The sequence below is a fragment of the Pteropus vampyrus genome, unplaced genomic scaffold, assembly GCF_000151845.1.
Source record: "Pteropus vampyrus isolate Shadow unplaced genomic scaffold, Pvam_2.0 Scaffold1, whole genome shotgun sequence".
Lineage (NCBI taxonomy): Eukaryota > Metazoa > Chordata > Mammalia > Chiroptera > Pteropodidae > Pteropus > Pteropus vampyrus.
Window position 1 is genome coordinate 19418233 of NW_011888782.1, and position 15850 is coordinate 19434082.

Below are 15850 nucleotides of genomic sequence, written 5' to 3' on the forward strand. Positions count from 1 at the left end.
CGCCCAAAAACCTTAATTTAAAATGTTAACCTGGCATGAGAAAAAGAGAAACAAAGCAAAGTAGGGCAATGGATATTCAATAAAACATTATTATATTTCTTGTTATTTTAATACATTTGCTTTTTAACTTTTAAACTAGAGTATAAGTGACTTCTACACCACCATTACAATATTAGTGCATCTAACTTTGACTATATATTTATCATTATCAGTGAGTTTACACATTCATGTTTTTATGATGCCAATCATCTTTCTTTTATTTCAGCTCAGAAGTTTTCCTTTTTCGTAAAGAAATTAAAGTATAATTTGTGTGGAATTTTATAACAGAATTGTGTGTGTGTGTGTGTGTGTGTGTGTGTGTGTGTATACACACACATATATATATGTGTGAGTTTTTTATTTGATTCTTCTTGTGTTTTCTAAGTATAATTACTTCTCCAGCACTAGCCAATAGAAATATATTATGGTTAACAAAAGTAAGCTATATATATAATTTTAACTTTCTATATGTTGCACATATTATTTTATTCTCATTTTTAATATACTTTGGTTTATATTTAGTTCTTTTTTTTTTTTTTTTTTTTTTGCTCCTTGTACAGTTGGTATCTATTTTTTTAACTTCCTAATTATTTTTAAGTCTTTCTAAGAGAACATATTTTGGCCTTATCGATCTATCTTGTGTCTTTTGCTTCATTGATTTGGTCTTTTGCATGTGTTAACTTCCTCTTTTCATTTCTTTTAGGTTTGCTTTTTTTCTTTACAAAGTCTTTTCGGAAATTTTCCATTTTTAATACTTTCTAAAGAATGCATTAAGTATCCTGAGCTTGATTTTGGTACATTTTCTGTGGGGTACTTGGTCGGCTTTTTTATATGAAAAAACTACATCTTCCTTCAGCTTAACAGAAACATCCTCTCCTCCTTTTCCTCTCTCTTTTCCTCCTCCTCCTCCTCCTCCTACTCTTCTTCTTGCTTTCAATTTCCATCTCTCAGTTATTATTTTCTCCTCCTGTATGTCTGTTTTCATAGATACTAGATCTTCTATATTTGTCTTCCAAGTCTTTTACTATTTGTCTCTTATGTTCAATCTTTTAGTTGTTTGGCTCTATATTTTCAGATAGTTTTTCTCAAACTTGAGTAATAATTATTTCTCTCTTAAGGTAAAAATATTCATGGAACACCAAAAGCATATCCAGACTCAATTTAAGAAGCAATTCATTTGAGGTCAATAACTCAGTTTTCCATATTATCCATTTAGCCTTTCCATGGAGTTTTGTTTTTTTTTTTCCATTTCTGTAATCACTTATCTCTATTTTCATAGTAGCCTAATTTGATTTGTTTCATAGAGGCTGTATCTTCTCAATTTGCTCTAAAGATGGAAATTTTTTAGATCCTATTAGTGACCTCACAAAATTTTCATGATAAGAATTTTGAAATATAACTTTAAAAAGCAAGACTGAATACAAAATAGGGAGATAGAAGTGTGGCTTCAGGAACAACCAAAGAGAAAGAGTCTCCAGAATCCTCTATGTGATTTTTGTCTTCTTTTCTCAAAGTCACATCTACAGATATGCTCTTCTTGATATTCAGTATGAAAATAAGTCTTAAGTATTATAAAATATAGGTAAAATGAAAGGAAGAACAAATACAACAAGAAGGTACAGATTAAGAAAAAATACAACTAAACCATAACTTAAAATAAAATAGAAAATTAAAATAATTAAAAAAGAATTAAAAAGACAGCAAGTATGTAAACCTTGTATCAAAAATAATATTTTAAAATTTTAGAAAAAAAGATAAAAAGCTAATTAGGTAAAAGTATATAATATGAAAATGAAATCAATAAAAGATAAAAGTGTAGTACCAGAATATTAGTTAAGAAGGAGAAAATTAAAAGTTAAGAAACAAAGGAAAACTTTAAATTTTAAAAATTAAAATGAAACAATAGGTATGTCAAGGGTCCCAAATCATCCTCAGGCTTAAACCTCATGGTGCACTATAACCTCATGGTTTATGATAGTACAAGGACATAGATTAAAATCAGCAAATGGAAATGTATATGGAGTAAAGTCTAAGAAAAACCAGAAATAATCTTCCACTGTTTAACATGGATGGGCTTACTTCTCCCAGCATCAATGTATGACAACACATGCAGAAGTTCTGCCAACCAGAGAAGCCTGCTAGAGTTCTGGTGTCTAGGATTTTTATTGGAGTTCAGCATACAGCACCTGCATGAGTGACCTTAGCTACTCAGTGAGTACCAGGGCCTCTGGCATACAAAACCAAGCATTCACATCAATCACATTGTTAGTACTAGTATCACATGGCCCAAAGCCTCAGGCATACAATACTGATATCGGGCAGAATATCCCAAGGGCTCAGAGCTCATTCTCCCAAAAGCCAGCCACCTGCCAGTCCTAAAACAGACCTTCCCTCAGGTTGAAGTAACCCAGGCCTGTTGAATTAACACTCTTCTGCATAGTAGGGTAGGAAAAAAAAAAAAAAAAAAAAAAAAATGGGAAAGAAGAAGAAAGACTAAAATTCCAAGACAAAAGCTAGAAGAATTAAAAGATAAATATTTTTTTAAACATCAACATAAATTTCAGTGACTAAATTTATTAAATCAAAGCCAAGATTCTCAAAGGAAAAAATAATACAGGGAAACAAAGGAAGGGAAAGAAGTGAAGGAAATTACTTGTAGGCAAGCAAACAGAAGTCTCCCAGCTGAGAGGCTGGTGTTGGAGAAGAGAGAACCTGGGACTCTGTCTTGCCTCCACCCAACTTTACATGCCCAGTGGTGTCCTAAGTTCTTCTAGCACCTATTATGAGAGGGCCTCACCTGGTTAGAGAGGCCACCCCATTCAGAGGCCTCAGACAGCAATTAACAGCCCAGGCCTTTGGTTTTTTCATATGGTCAGGTGCCCATCTTTCTCCAGGAAGGTTGCTGGCTCTGTCAAGTTCATAAGCTATGTAGCACATTCATGTAAGCATCTTGGAGTGAAAGTGTATGGCATGCTGCTTCCCTAATCCCTTAGTTACATCTTAGCCATTTTCACATTGGGCATCACCTGTATTCTGCGAATCCAATCTCTCTCCATCTCCTTGTATCTACATATTAGGAACACAGATTTCCTATTTAGGGCAACAAAAAAACTAATGAACATCTTGTCACTGTGAAGAGCAGATGTCTAGAAGCTTCCACGTTAACCTTCAACCATGGGGACAAATGAGACAAAGAAAGAGAGCGCCACTCTGAGAGCGTGTTATGTGCCACTGCAAAGTGAAAAATGCATTTGCTGAAAGCAAACAGCTACCACTTATGAAAAGCTATCAGGACTCCAAGTCCAATTAGAGAAAGGAAAAAAAAATCAATAGTGATTCACCTCCTTGTTAGAGGAATTGATTTTCCTGATAAAGTTCGCAATATTCCTAGAGTTTGTCTAAATCATTTTCTGGCAAAATGGCATAGCTCCAACTCTCTCAAATTGTATAGTTAAATTGAGATCAGTGGTTTAGCGATGCAGGGAGTTACTAATCAATTTCATCAAAGAGGATAACACATCCTTCAGACAGAAGATAAGCAAAAAGCAAAAACGAAAACAACAACAACAATAAAAAAGCAGCTAGTCTTCCCACTTTTGCCAAATATCAGATGTTTATTTTTTCTCTTTAAAGAATCTAGGTAAGAATCACAACCTTCCAGTTTTCTTTCAGATCTCAATATCAGAACAACTATCGTTTCGTTTTTCTGGTTCTGATCAATAAAATTGCGCCCGTGCGTTTAGACAGTGGTCCCCAACCTTCCTGGCAGCAGGGACTGATGCTCCTGTGAGAATCTAATGCCTAATGATCTGAAGTGGAGCTGAGGCGGTGGTGCTAGCTCCCGGGAGCAGCTGAAAATACAAATAAAATTTGCCTGCCATTCACCTCCTGCTGTGCAGCCCAGTTCCTATCAAGCCAAAGACCAGTACGGGTCTACCGCCCAGGTGTTGGGAACCCTGGTTTAGAAGACCTAGGTCTCAGTTTCAGCTCTCTCTCTTGCTGAACTCATGACCTTGAGAAAATTATTTCAGTTCCCTGAATTATTTCTTCATCTTTAAGGAGACTGAATTTGCTGGTGTTGTACTTGATATGTATGCGGCTATAAAACAATTATGTGTAATTCAGCAATTACATATAATAAGCAATCACATGTAGCAGACACTGGGCTAAGTGCATCAACTCACTGAACCCTCAGAACCACCCTATGAAAAAGCTATTATTATAATTCTTTGTTGCAGACAACGACACAGGGGCTTGGAGAGAGTTAGGTATTTTGCCCAATCTTAACTCTTATCCAAGGCTACATGACACACAAGCTCTTGACCAGTATGTTTCTGGAATCAATTCTAGAACCAAATGAATTTGGGAAATACCATATCCTATATTTTCCTTTCAGCAATTTATATTTCACATTAACCTGTGAAAAGATCTGGTAAGTCCTGAAGCAGACACTAGTTTATCCCAGCATTTTTTAAATAGTTCGGTTATAGAACTTTCTTTTTCATGTAACACCAGGCAACATCCCAAAAGCACAGGGAACAGAAGGTATTTGAGTTCCAGTTCTGAACATACGGTACTAAATGTATCACTTGAAAATTGCTTAAACTTTATGAGCCTTGGTTTTCATTATTAAATTAGTGAAACAATTACCTTAGCAAAGCTGTACATTAATTAAATAAGATGCTATATAGGGAAGCTTTTTTTGTAAGTAATGAAATATTACATGAATACTAGGTGGTATTATCATTAAATATGAGAAATGGTTTCCCAACCACAGCAATGCTTGTCACTCAGCCATTTATAAAACTTAAGATGAGACCCACTCCTTTTTAAAATATTTTTTAACCATCTCATCCACTTCAAAACACTTATTCAAACAGCAAAATAATTAAATCTGATTAAAGGCTTTATTCTCTTAAACTCATATGATGTTTCTATTCAATCTCACTGTTCTAAATGATTTTCCTAAAAACTTAATAAAACCCACAAGTATTATTTCAGATTGTTTTAAATTAAACAAATACATAAACCTGGTGTTGTTCCAACAATTCAATATACACATTACCTCCATATGAAAAATTGTGTTCTAGCAGTTCAGCATATCTCATTTTTTATTCTTATTGCTAGTTATTTCTGTTTTTTCCTACTGGTGAACTCATGTTTTATACCTTCTATTCATATTCTAAAACATTGCTATTTCACTACTGTGTGATATGTTAAAAATTCAGCATGAAAAAAATTTCTCTGTAGATTCATGGATTTTAATGTTCAAAATACCATCAAGCATTCTGTGGGGTGTGTGTGTGTGTGTGTGTGTGTGTGTGTGTGTGTACCTCCTATGGCCCAAAGGTCAAACCAAATCCTGCCATCCTGTTTTGGTATAGTCCAAGAGTTAAAAATATTTTTTAATATTTTTAATGGTTGAAGTGAAACAAGAAATATGTTATGACAAGTGAAAATTATATGAAATTTGAATTTCAGTATCCTTAAGTTTCATTGGAACACAGCCACACTATTTGTTTACATATTGTCTGCAGTATGGCCACTTCCACGCTATAACAGCAGAGTTGAGTAATTTGGACAGACTGTAAGGTTTACAGAGTCTAAAATATTTACTATTTGGCCCTTTATACAAAAGAGTTTGCCGACCTCTGCCTTGTGCTCAGGCTTTTCATGCAATGTGTTTTGGCTGAAAAAAAAAAAAAAAAGTAGTTATTTCACTGAGCAGACATCTGGGGACAGATGTGGGGAACAAACTTAGTTTCTTCACTTTTCTTAATTTATAATAGTAGAATGGTTTAGTAGAAATCTCAGGGCATTGGGCCTGGGTGTGAACTTTGACTCTGGTTTTCTTAGCTATCTGTCCTTGGATAAGCTCTTGATCATTCTCATTCTGTTTCCTTATCTATAAAATCAGACTCATGAATTTAGCCAATATCTACCACAAGCAGTCTTCTAATAAATGCCAGTTTTCTCTCTCAGCATCCCAGCGAGGACCATCAGGAATGCATTACAACTGGACTCTGGTAATTCATCTTGTAGTTTAGACCACAAAACAATTGAAAAGTAAGGAGCAGACTAGCACCCAGCAGCTTATTCATAGTATTTTTCAGGTCTAGTTGACTGAAAAATAATATATTTCAGACAGAACATTTGGTTTAGCCTTTCCTTCTTAAAAACAATCACCTAGCCGCATGTGCTTCTCACTGGAAATGTGCTTCTCACTGGAAATGTGCTTACATGCTAGACCTCCAGCCAGCACTTCCACCTGCCCAGCTCAGAGGAGGAACCCTGGAGAACTTTGGCGCAGCTTCCCCACAGTGGGAAAGAGGTGGAAGGTCTGGCACAGCTGGAGAGTTGGCTTTCTAGCTGCTTAATCAAGCCAAATGATGAGCCCCGTCTCTGCCCAAACTGCTTGGTGCTGAAAACATGAAGAATGCAAGCAGGTAGGCTTTTCCTGGTTACTGAGCTCAAGTGTTCTTATGCCTTCTCCAGTTGTATTCTTCATGGCTGTATTCCTGCAAGGTCAAAAAACATAAATGTACTGAGGACTGTGGTGCATCCCCCTCTGAGGCTGGCTGATACAGCTATCGCCAAACTTCTGTGAGCAATGTCCCTGCTCAGAAGTGCCCTTGACCGAAACCTGTGGTTATGTGTCTTATTCTCTTTGCCCAGAAGCAGCCCAGAGTCAATGAATAACTAACTGGTACAAGGGCAAAAAAGGCTTCCCACGTGCTTCAGGACAGGACAACCACACTACTCTTTGTGCTCCAAGGCTGCTTCCCATCACCCCTGGTGGATCGGGCCAAGGTTGGATGTCTCTTGACACCACATTCTTGCTCAGCTCCTTCCCCTTTCTTATCTTTAGTCTCTCCCTTACAGATTCTTTTTTCAGAAAAGCACTCCCTCATTAAGTCACAAATCCCTGTCTCGGTCTCTGCTTTTAAGAAGCTTAAACCAAGTCAACCAAAGAGTACAAGATGGTACTAGGTCTGAAAGGGGCATGTTCCTCCTGCTTCAGATAAAACATGGCCTCCAGTTATCCTAACAGAAATGACAGCTCCACCAACCCAACCTAGGAAGAGACCCAAGAGAGGGCCTGGGATCAGGGAGTGAACCCATCTCTCCATGGAAACTGGCTGCACAGCTTGACTAATCAATGCCTCAGAAAGGGTGGTTGGCCAGAACCAGTGCCCAGACCTGAAACCAGCAGAATGGGCTCTACCCCTGTCCAAGATGAAGTTTCTCGAAGGGATGTTTCTGTCAACAGTCATACATCTGATTGATTACAGGGCTAGGTGGGGATGAGGAAAAGCAAGGGTGCCTCAAGGGAAGCAATTCAAAGATTATTCTATGAAATTATCATTTTGAATTTAATGCCCAAAGGGGTGGTCATGGCTTGAAAGCTGGCATTAAGGAAAACACAGCCCTTTTGCAAGATGAGGCCAAGATGAGGGCCAGGGTAGCAGGAAATTTAAAACAGTCCTGGAAAGAGATGGAAGCTTACAGACATTTAGCTTAACCCATGATTAGCCATGACACTATTTGGCCTGAAGTGTAGCGCTGATGAATGAGGGAGCTGGGCCAAGTCCACGGAAAGCTTGAGAGGACAGACAGGAGAGGGCGTGCTCCTCCCCAACTTCCTTCACCAAGGGGAGAAAGATGGGGAACAGTGTAGAGACCGCCATGACTGGGAGGTAGATGTCACGTCATTATGTCGGTGCCACATGCTTTCAATCACCAACCTCCTTGAGATGTCAGGAAAGGCAATGGTCGCCTGATCTGCAAAGGTAATTTATAAGCCTGAAGGTTAGACTTTCTGCCAGATTAAATGGGTTTTGCTTCAGTGTTTATGGCTGATCAAGCAGTCAGGAAGTAGAGGAAGTTTAAAGAAGATGAAAAAGAAGCTAAGGAGATAATCTGTCATAGTAAAAGGAATTATGCCTTCAAAGGCAAGTAGGAAATATATCTGTGAAATGTAGGGGGACTATATAGCAATGGAAACCGAACCAACGACAAAGGATTTAGGTGGGAGAAGGGCAAACAAGTAGATTTAAGGAGTCCTCTGGTTTCACTGAGAAAAGAGGACCTGAGGAAGGGCCAGTTTATCAGGAAAACTGTGGCACTTGGTATGGTGTCAGGTATAATGTTGGTTATTTGTCAAATTTGTAAAAGTAATTCTATGTAACAAATTTATACAATAGACTGCAAAGGGGCATGAAAGAACTTTTTGGGGAGGTGAAAATATTCTTTCTCAATTTCAGTGCTGGTTATGTAAGTTATCAACCTGTGCACTTGAAATGTGTGAATTTTATTGTAATATAATAAAATTGTAATATAATTTTATGTAAATGATACCTCCATAAAATTATTTTTTAAGTTTATGAATATATACTGATTATGTGATAATAACAGGTTATTTTATCTAAAACTTTAATCAACTAATCTAATCAACTAATCAGTTATTCACAGTACAGGTTAAATTTTGGTCTTGAGACTACAGAATTGTATGAATTTCACTGGTAGCTAATTGAATTTTAAAAGATAATTTCAAACATATCAGAGTTTACTTGAGTGAAAATGTGCCATTTTCATTTTTCATCACTAAGCTACTTTTTTCTGAAACTTCTTTGTAAAACAAGTGTGTATATGTGAGAGGGCTGGATAAATACATTTTGCAGTTTTTGAACAAGATTTATGAACATCTCAAACACTAATTTTTTATTATGGCTTATCATCCCCAAGTATCCTAAACGGCTACAGACACAATGGAATTAACTAGATCATCATTATCAGTCATGTTATTTTTTTTTTAATTATGAGTGTTTTCAATAACTGTTTTTTGTATTTCAGGATTGAATTTGTTTTGGAAAAAGAAAATTTGTTGGACCAAAGCTAAAAGAAATGGGGAAGAAGGTATAGATCAGGCATTAATAAATGGCATTATGTTTAGAACAATGATTGTCGACACAATTTTCCAATAGCTGAAAAATTTCAGGCAGAAATTTTGCCATCTTTGGACTGCTTTAGAACCTCATATCGAGGTCACAGATTCTGTGGCTTCTCTAGAAAAAAGTGATTTTTAAAAATCAAAAGCTTTATAAATTTAAATTAGAAATTTTTCTATTTGGAGATTTAATGTTAAAATCTTTTCATGGAAAATGTGTATAATACAACTTGGAGAGCTAATATTAAGAAATTCTTTATCATCTGCTCCAAAATGGAATGAAAAAAATATTTTTGGCAAGTTTTCCAATTTTGTGGGATTTAATATATTAAAGTTATTGCAGAACATAAAATTGGAGTGCCCAAAAATTTATTTGATTTTTAACTTTAAATTATTTTGTTTTTAGGTGGTATTAGTCAGAGTTCTGCAGAGAAAGAGAACCAACAGGATGTGTATGTATATAGTCATAATATATAATAAATAATATATATATATTATTTTAAGAAGTTGGCTCAGACATTTGTGGAGACTTCGAAAGTCCAAACTCTTCAGGGCAGGCCCACAGGCTGGGGACTCAGTAAAGAGTTCCAATTCAAGTCCAAAGTTGGTCTGCTGGAAGAATTTCCTCTTGCTCAGAAGAGTCAGTCTTTTTTTTTATTAGGCCTTCAACTGTTTGGGTGAGGCCCACCCACATTATAGAGGGTAATCTGCTTTAATTAAAGTCTATGGTTTAAATGTTAATCTCATATATAAAAGTACATTTACAGAAACATAGAATAATGTTTGACAAAATATCTCAGTATCGTCGCCCAGCAAAGTGACACATAAAATTATCTATCACAGGTGGAGAGGAGGGAAAGAAAACTTCTGAAATATACCAAAGATGACTGGGAACCACACATCATGAAACTGGAGAAGATCTAGATATTAGGCAAATGTAAAAATAGAACTGAAATATGCTGTAACCCACTTGTACTTGCAACTTTGGTGACATGTTTTTGGTGGAACACTAGTCAATATTGTCAAGATCACAAAGAGCTGTAAGTCATATTACAAAATATTCCCAGTCAAAAGCTTCTAATTTTAACATAGGCTGTATTTCTCTGACAGTGGGATAATGCTGTAGTTCTTATTTTCTGATACTTTCGAATTTGGAGGATTTGGCATAGTTAAAGCTTAGGTAATAGTTATTCTATGTATTTCAGAACCTCTAATAAATTGAAATTCAACATTAAACAGTCTACAATAAATGTCGACACATTTAACATTTCAACATTTCTCTGAGGCTCTGTTCATTGCTCTTCATTATTTTTATTCTCTCTTCTTCAGATTAAATAGTCTCTATTGGCCTATTTTCAAGTCTACTAATTCTTTCTTCTGCCAATTCAAATCTACTCTTAAGCCCCTCTAGTAAATCTTTTACTTCATTTATTTTACTTCTAAATTCAAGAAATTCCATTTGTTTTTTAATATGACTTTTATCTTGTTATCGATATTTCCTACTCAATACATTATCATCATACCTTCCTTTAATTGTTGAATCATTGTTTTCTTCAGCATATTTATAATGGCTACTTTGAAGGCTTTTTCTGTTATCTCTGATATCTGGTCTTTCTCACAGACAATTTCTGTTGCTTGTACTTTTATGGTGCATTGGTCATATTTTCCTGTTTCTTTGCATTTCTCATAAAATTTTTGTTGGAAACTGGACATGTTATACAATACATTGTAACAACTCTGGGGTTCGGAACTTCTGGGGCTTGTTATCGTTACTTGCTTTTTTTATTTGCTTAGTGACTGGCTGGGTTATTTAGTGAACTCTATTCCCCCATCTTGCAGCATTAAGTCTCTGATGTTGGTTCTTGGTAGAGTGCAGAATTTGGTATTCCAGTCACTCTGGAGTAAGAGTGACTTTGACAGGGTTCTCTGTCTCCTTCTCTTACCATACCCATGAACCTTGTGTGTGCCAAACACAGTCGCATCCCAGGGCAATTCACTTTTGCCTCCCCATCTTCTTCTAAGACTCTTCCTCCAGATATTATCAGGGCTTACTTTCTCGTTTCATTCAGGTCTTGGGTCAAATGTTATTTCCACAGTAAAATCTTCCCTGGCAAATCTGTATAAAATAGCAGTCCCTCAGGGTTGCTTCCCAGTTTTATTTTTTTCCCCACAATATTTATACTGACTGGCATCATTAAATGGTTTTTTAATTGTCCATCTCATACACTAGAATGTAAGATTCACAAAGCATACATGTTGCCTGTCATATTATCATTATATCATTTCTAGAGCCTAAAACAGTTCTTGGCACATAATAGGCGCTCACCCAATATTTGTTATATAAAGAGATGAGAAAACAGAATAAATAAATACTGTCTCTCTACACTAGCATTAAAAGTGAGGGAAGTATACTCTATGAAGAAGACTAAGAAAGAGAAAACTATGGATGCAGAGACACCAAAGGCAACTTTCCCACCTCTGCCTTTTTGGGCTTGCTACTCTGTGTATCTGGTAAAGTGACTCTTACTCAAAAGGCTTATCTGCCTTATTCTTTTCTCTACAATCTCACAAATTACAAGTTGCAAGGATGGAGAGAGGAGGAACTGGTACAGGAGGAGAAAGTAGTTTGACTGTGTTTAATTTTCACAAGCACACTCATTTCCCAAGGGTAGGGAAGCATGTGCCAGGGAAAGTGCAGAGGACTACAGCAAGTCAGGGGAAAATGTTACACTTATGTTTCTCCAAAGGGCTTACATATGCAATCAGGTCACTCCTCTGGTTCAAATTCTTCAAAATTTCCCTGACTTGCCCAAGAAAAAAAGACCCATATCCTTTTATTTTTTCATGTTTTTTATAGAAGATCTTCAGACCTTAGTCAATCAAATCTTTAACAAGAACCAATAGGCACCAACTTTCCTCCCTAAGTGGCCTTGCAGTCTGCAAATTTTCCCTTTCGGGCATGGATGGCCTAGATAAGCTTTATTCACATTTCAGACCTCAACTCAAATGTTACTTCAACCAGGTCTTTTATTGACCTTAAACTAAATAGTCCCTAGTTAGGGTAAAGCTAACTGCTGTAACAAATAAATTTCAACACAAAAATGGCTCAAACCTAATAAAAGTATATGTCTCGCTCATGTAGCAATCTAAGGTAGTGTAATTAAAGGACAAAGACTGATACGGTTTCCAACATCTTCAACACATGGCTTCCAAAATCACCGTGATTATCTCCTTCCTGGTCACATGGACAAGGGTAAAGGTACGGAGGAGCACACACGGAAAATTTTATGGGCCAAACCCCTAATTGGCACATATCACATCTTCTCATATTCTATTGTCTATATGTCAGTCATATGACCATGCCTAACTGCAAGGGAGACTGGGAAACATAACCCAGCTGCATTCCCAGGAAGAGTAGGAGAGTTTGGAATCTGGCAAAAAGGTAGCAGGTTGTGCTACCAGACTCCCTTCTCCTCTCCTTCCATTATATATTTCTACAGCACCTGCCATTTCTCTGTCACAAAACTCAATGTATGTGTTATTTGTGAGATTTATAAAGTCCGTGAAGGCAGAGACTGGGTCAGACTATTCCCCACTATATCTTTTGCAAGCATAGAAAATATTACATTGAACTATATGAATTTGCTGTTTTATTTTTCATAAAATGTCTAATATCAGCAATTTCAAAGAACAATCTTTAAGGTGCGCCTTTGACAAATGGATTGTTTAGCAGACCATCTCTCACAGGTTGGTGGAAATCTATTACACAGAACTCAACAGTTTGCCAACTTGCTTCTTTCCACTTGTTTTAAACCTTAACTCCTGGCCAGGGAAACGCTTGTAGAACAAAGTGTTTTATGAGCTAAATGTGAGGTCATATGGCTTGTGGAAATTTGGGAGACGACGGGGTACTCACACACAGAGTTCCAATTACTCTTAGGAGAATGCTTTGTCATGAATGTTAATGAATGACAGACATTCGGTTATATCCCGATTAAGCAAACATTTGTCCGGCATCTACTATGTGCCAGGGACTGAGTCCAGAGCCAAGGACACAAAGATGACCGCTTCTTTTGAAGAGCCTACAGACTTGTAAGGGACTCATGATCGGCTTGTTTTGGAAATATCCCTTTGGCAGTTTTCAGAAGAATGGTCAGAACAAGAGAAAGAAAAACCATCTGGGAGTTCATTTTAGAGAACAAACAAGACATGGTTTCTTACATTGTTTTCCTTCACATCTTTTTCTTCCTTTCTATCCTTTCTTGGGGACAGAAGTTCAGAGAAGAGTTGGTAACGGGAAGGGAGAAGGGGCTGGAGAAGCACAACTACTCAAAGAAAGCAATTGTCCTTCATCTGCTGATAAAGAAAGCAGCTAAGGCACTAAAAGGGACAGCTGCTGTGTATATAATATCAGGAGCAGGATGTGTTGTGTTTAGAAGGTGTTTCAGTTAAGAAGTTCTCCACTCCCTTAAAATGCAGTAATCTGCCAGTGAAGTTAAGAAAATATTGTAATCACAAGCATGAAAGAGACAGGGATGTACAGTCTTTTCTTGGCATCCTTAATCCTTAGGCTCCATCTTTAAGCCTTATGAGTGTAGTGCTGAGGAAAGGGAAGGAAAGTCCACTCCGGTGTGTGCTCATTCCATCATTTGTCTAGCAGGAACAGTCCTTTTGCTGGGTCTTTGTTGCTCTCAGCCAATGAACTAAAAATAGATTTTCTAAAGAAAGCTCCCTTTAGGTGGTCCTACCACGGCAATTTACATTATTAGCTCTGAGCTTCAAACTAATTTAGAACACTCCTGCATTTGATATACTCCAGTTTTGTTTTTTGTTTTCCTTTTTGTTTTTCATGGGTGGCTGCCTTTTCGCAACAGAGCCTAGGGAAGTGGTCAACAAGCCATCTCAAATCTTGAGCTAAGAATTAGAGCAGGAGGTGGCGGGCGGGGAGTGTGGTGGGGGGGCGGGGCTAGCATACTTTAGGTGCCATATAAACTCCAGTCAGATTCTCTGCACAAGGCTATCAAATTCTTCTGCCCATTTTCCCACTATGTCAAGGTTAAAAATATCTGCCCACATAATTATACTCCTCTAAGCTCTGTACTAAACCCAGTAACTTTGTGGGGTCACAATTCTCTTTTAACATGGATGGGGTAATATGTCAGCTACAGAGAATTCTGCAGTTTATCACTGTAGAGGCTGAAAGAACACTTACATCAGAGCACAGAGTTCCTGGAGGCAGTCTTCAAATTGAGGCCTCAAATTGAGTGGCATGTCATATTCAGTTCATTCTGACCGGTGTCAGAGAGCCTGAGCCCAAAACCTGGCTTCATGGCTACCTGCTCGGTTGTGGAACCTGATTGCCATGCTCAAGAAGTGCCTGAGCTCCTGTCATTAAATAATAAGCTGTCAGTGGTGACCCTGTCCAAGTGACCCATTCAGTAGCTTAATTCTACTGACAGGTCTGACTCCTATTACCGAAGGGTATGTGAATAAGCTTTCACATTATAAAAACATCTTCCAAAGACAATTTTATTAATTAGCCATTTTGACAACTTCATGGGATGACTTAAATTCTAAAGATGAGGAAATAAAAACTTGGGAGAGTTAATTGACTTGTCCAAATTCAAACTTGCCCCAATCTTGCGCATCAGATGACTGGGAATACAATTAATAATTATTTTAGTGACACTCAACATCTATTTGGTAATATGTCTTCCTATCCAGAAATAAGATACCTCTCACCACGTATTAAAATCTCAAGTTTTGTCCTTCATTTATTGGTTCAACAGTTACAGACTAAGTGCCTAGTGTGTACATTAGGCATGTAGTAGCTTTTGCTGTTAGTTTTATTTCATTTATAGTATATAAGTTCTGCATAATTTTATAAAGTATATTTCTTAATATTTTTAAAAAGTATTTTTGTTTGAATGAGGCCTTGTTTTCATTATATTTCTCATTTATTACAGGTACAGAGGAAAGCTACTGTCATTTCCACTTTAATTTTCTAACCATCTATCCAACTCTCTAATGAGTTTTAATGGACTTCAAGTTAGCTCCCTTGTGCTCCTCCAGTAGACAACTATGCCATCTGAAAATAATGATACTATTAATTTAATTTTTTTCCCTATATCCCTCCCTCTTACATACTTCTCTTCTTCTCTGCCCTAACTACCTTCCTTAAATGATTGTCTTGTTTTGCCAGAAAGAAAATGCTCTATGTTGGAATGAGGATAGTGAGGTTCAGAGTAAAATTCAATGTTTCCATATCTCAGTGACTTTCATGGGTTGAAGGAAAGCACAATATCTGCTGTAGCCAGATTCTGAAAAATAAGCTTAGAAATTAAGATCTTTCTGGGACAGTTGGTGGCAATGTCCTATTCTATGCAAGATTATAATGGACCAGAGGAAAATGAAGCCCTCAGCTGTTATTGCTCCCTTTAGAACCAGAGAACATCTATCCCCTATCTAGACAAAGTCTAGGAACAACCATATGCAGGATTGCCCAGCATCTCAGTGAGCAGGAAGCAGCAGACCCTTTGTCCAGCACTGCACAGACCACTTCTTCAGATGTCCGCATTGGTTGGATTATCTCATGTGTTTCTTGGGGTTGGCCCACAAGATAAAGAACAGCCCTCACTGGGGTAAGACATGATACTATGGCATGATAGGTAGGCACGTGAGCTCTGGACTTTATCTGAATAGACTCAAAACCTGGCCCCACCACTTCCTGCTTGTGAGACCACTTGGAAAAATTACTTTTTGTGCCTCTAATTTCCTTAACAGTAAAATGAAGTTACTATTTGTACCTACCTCACAGGGCTTTAGGGAAGACTGGATTAGTAATTACATGTACAGTACTGAGAA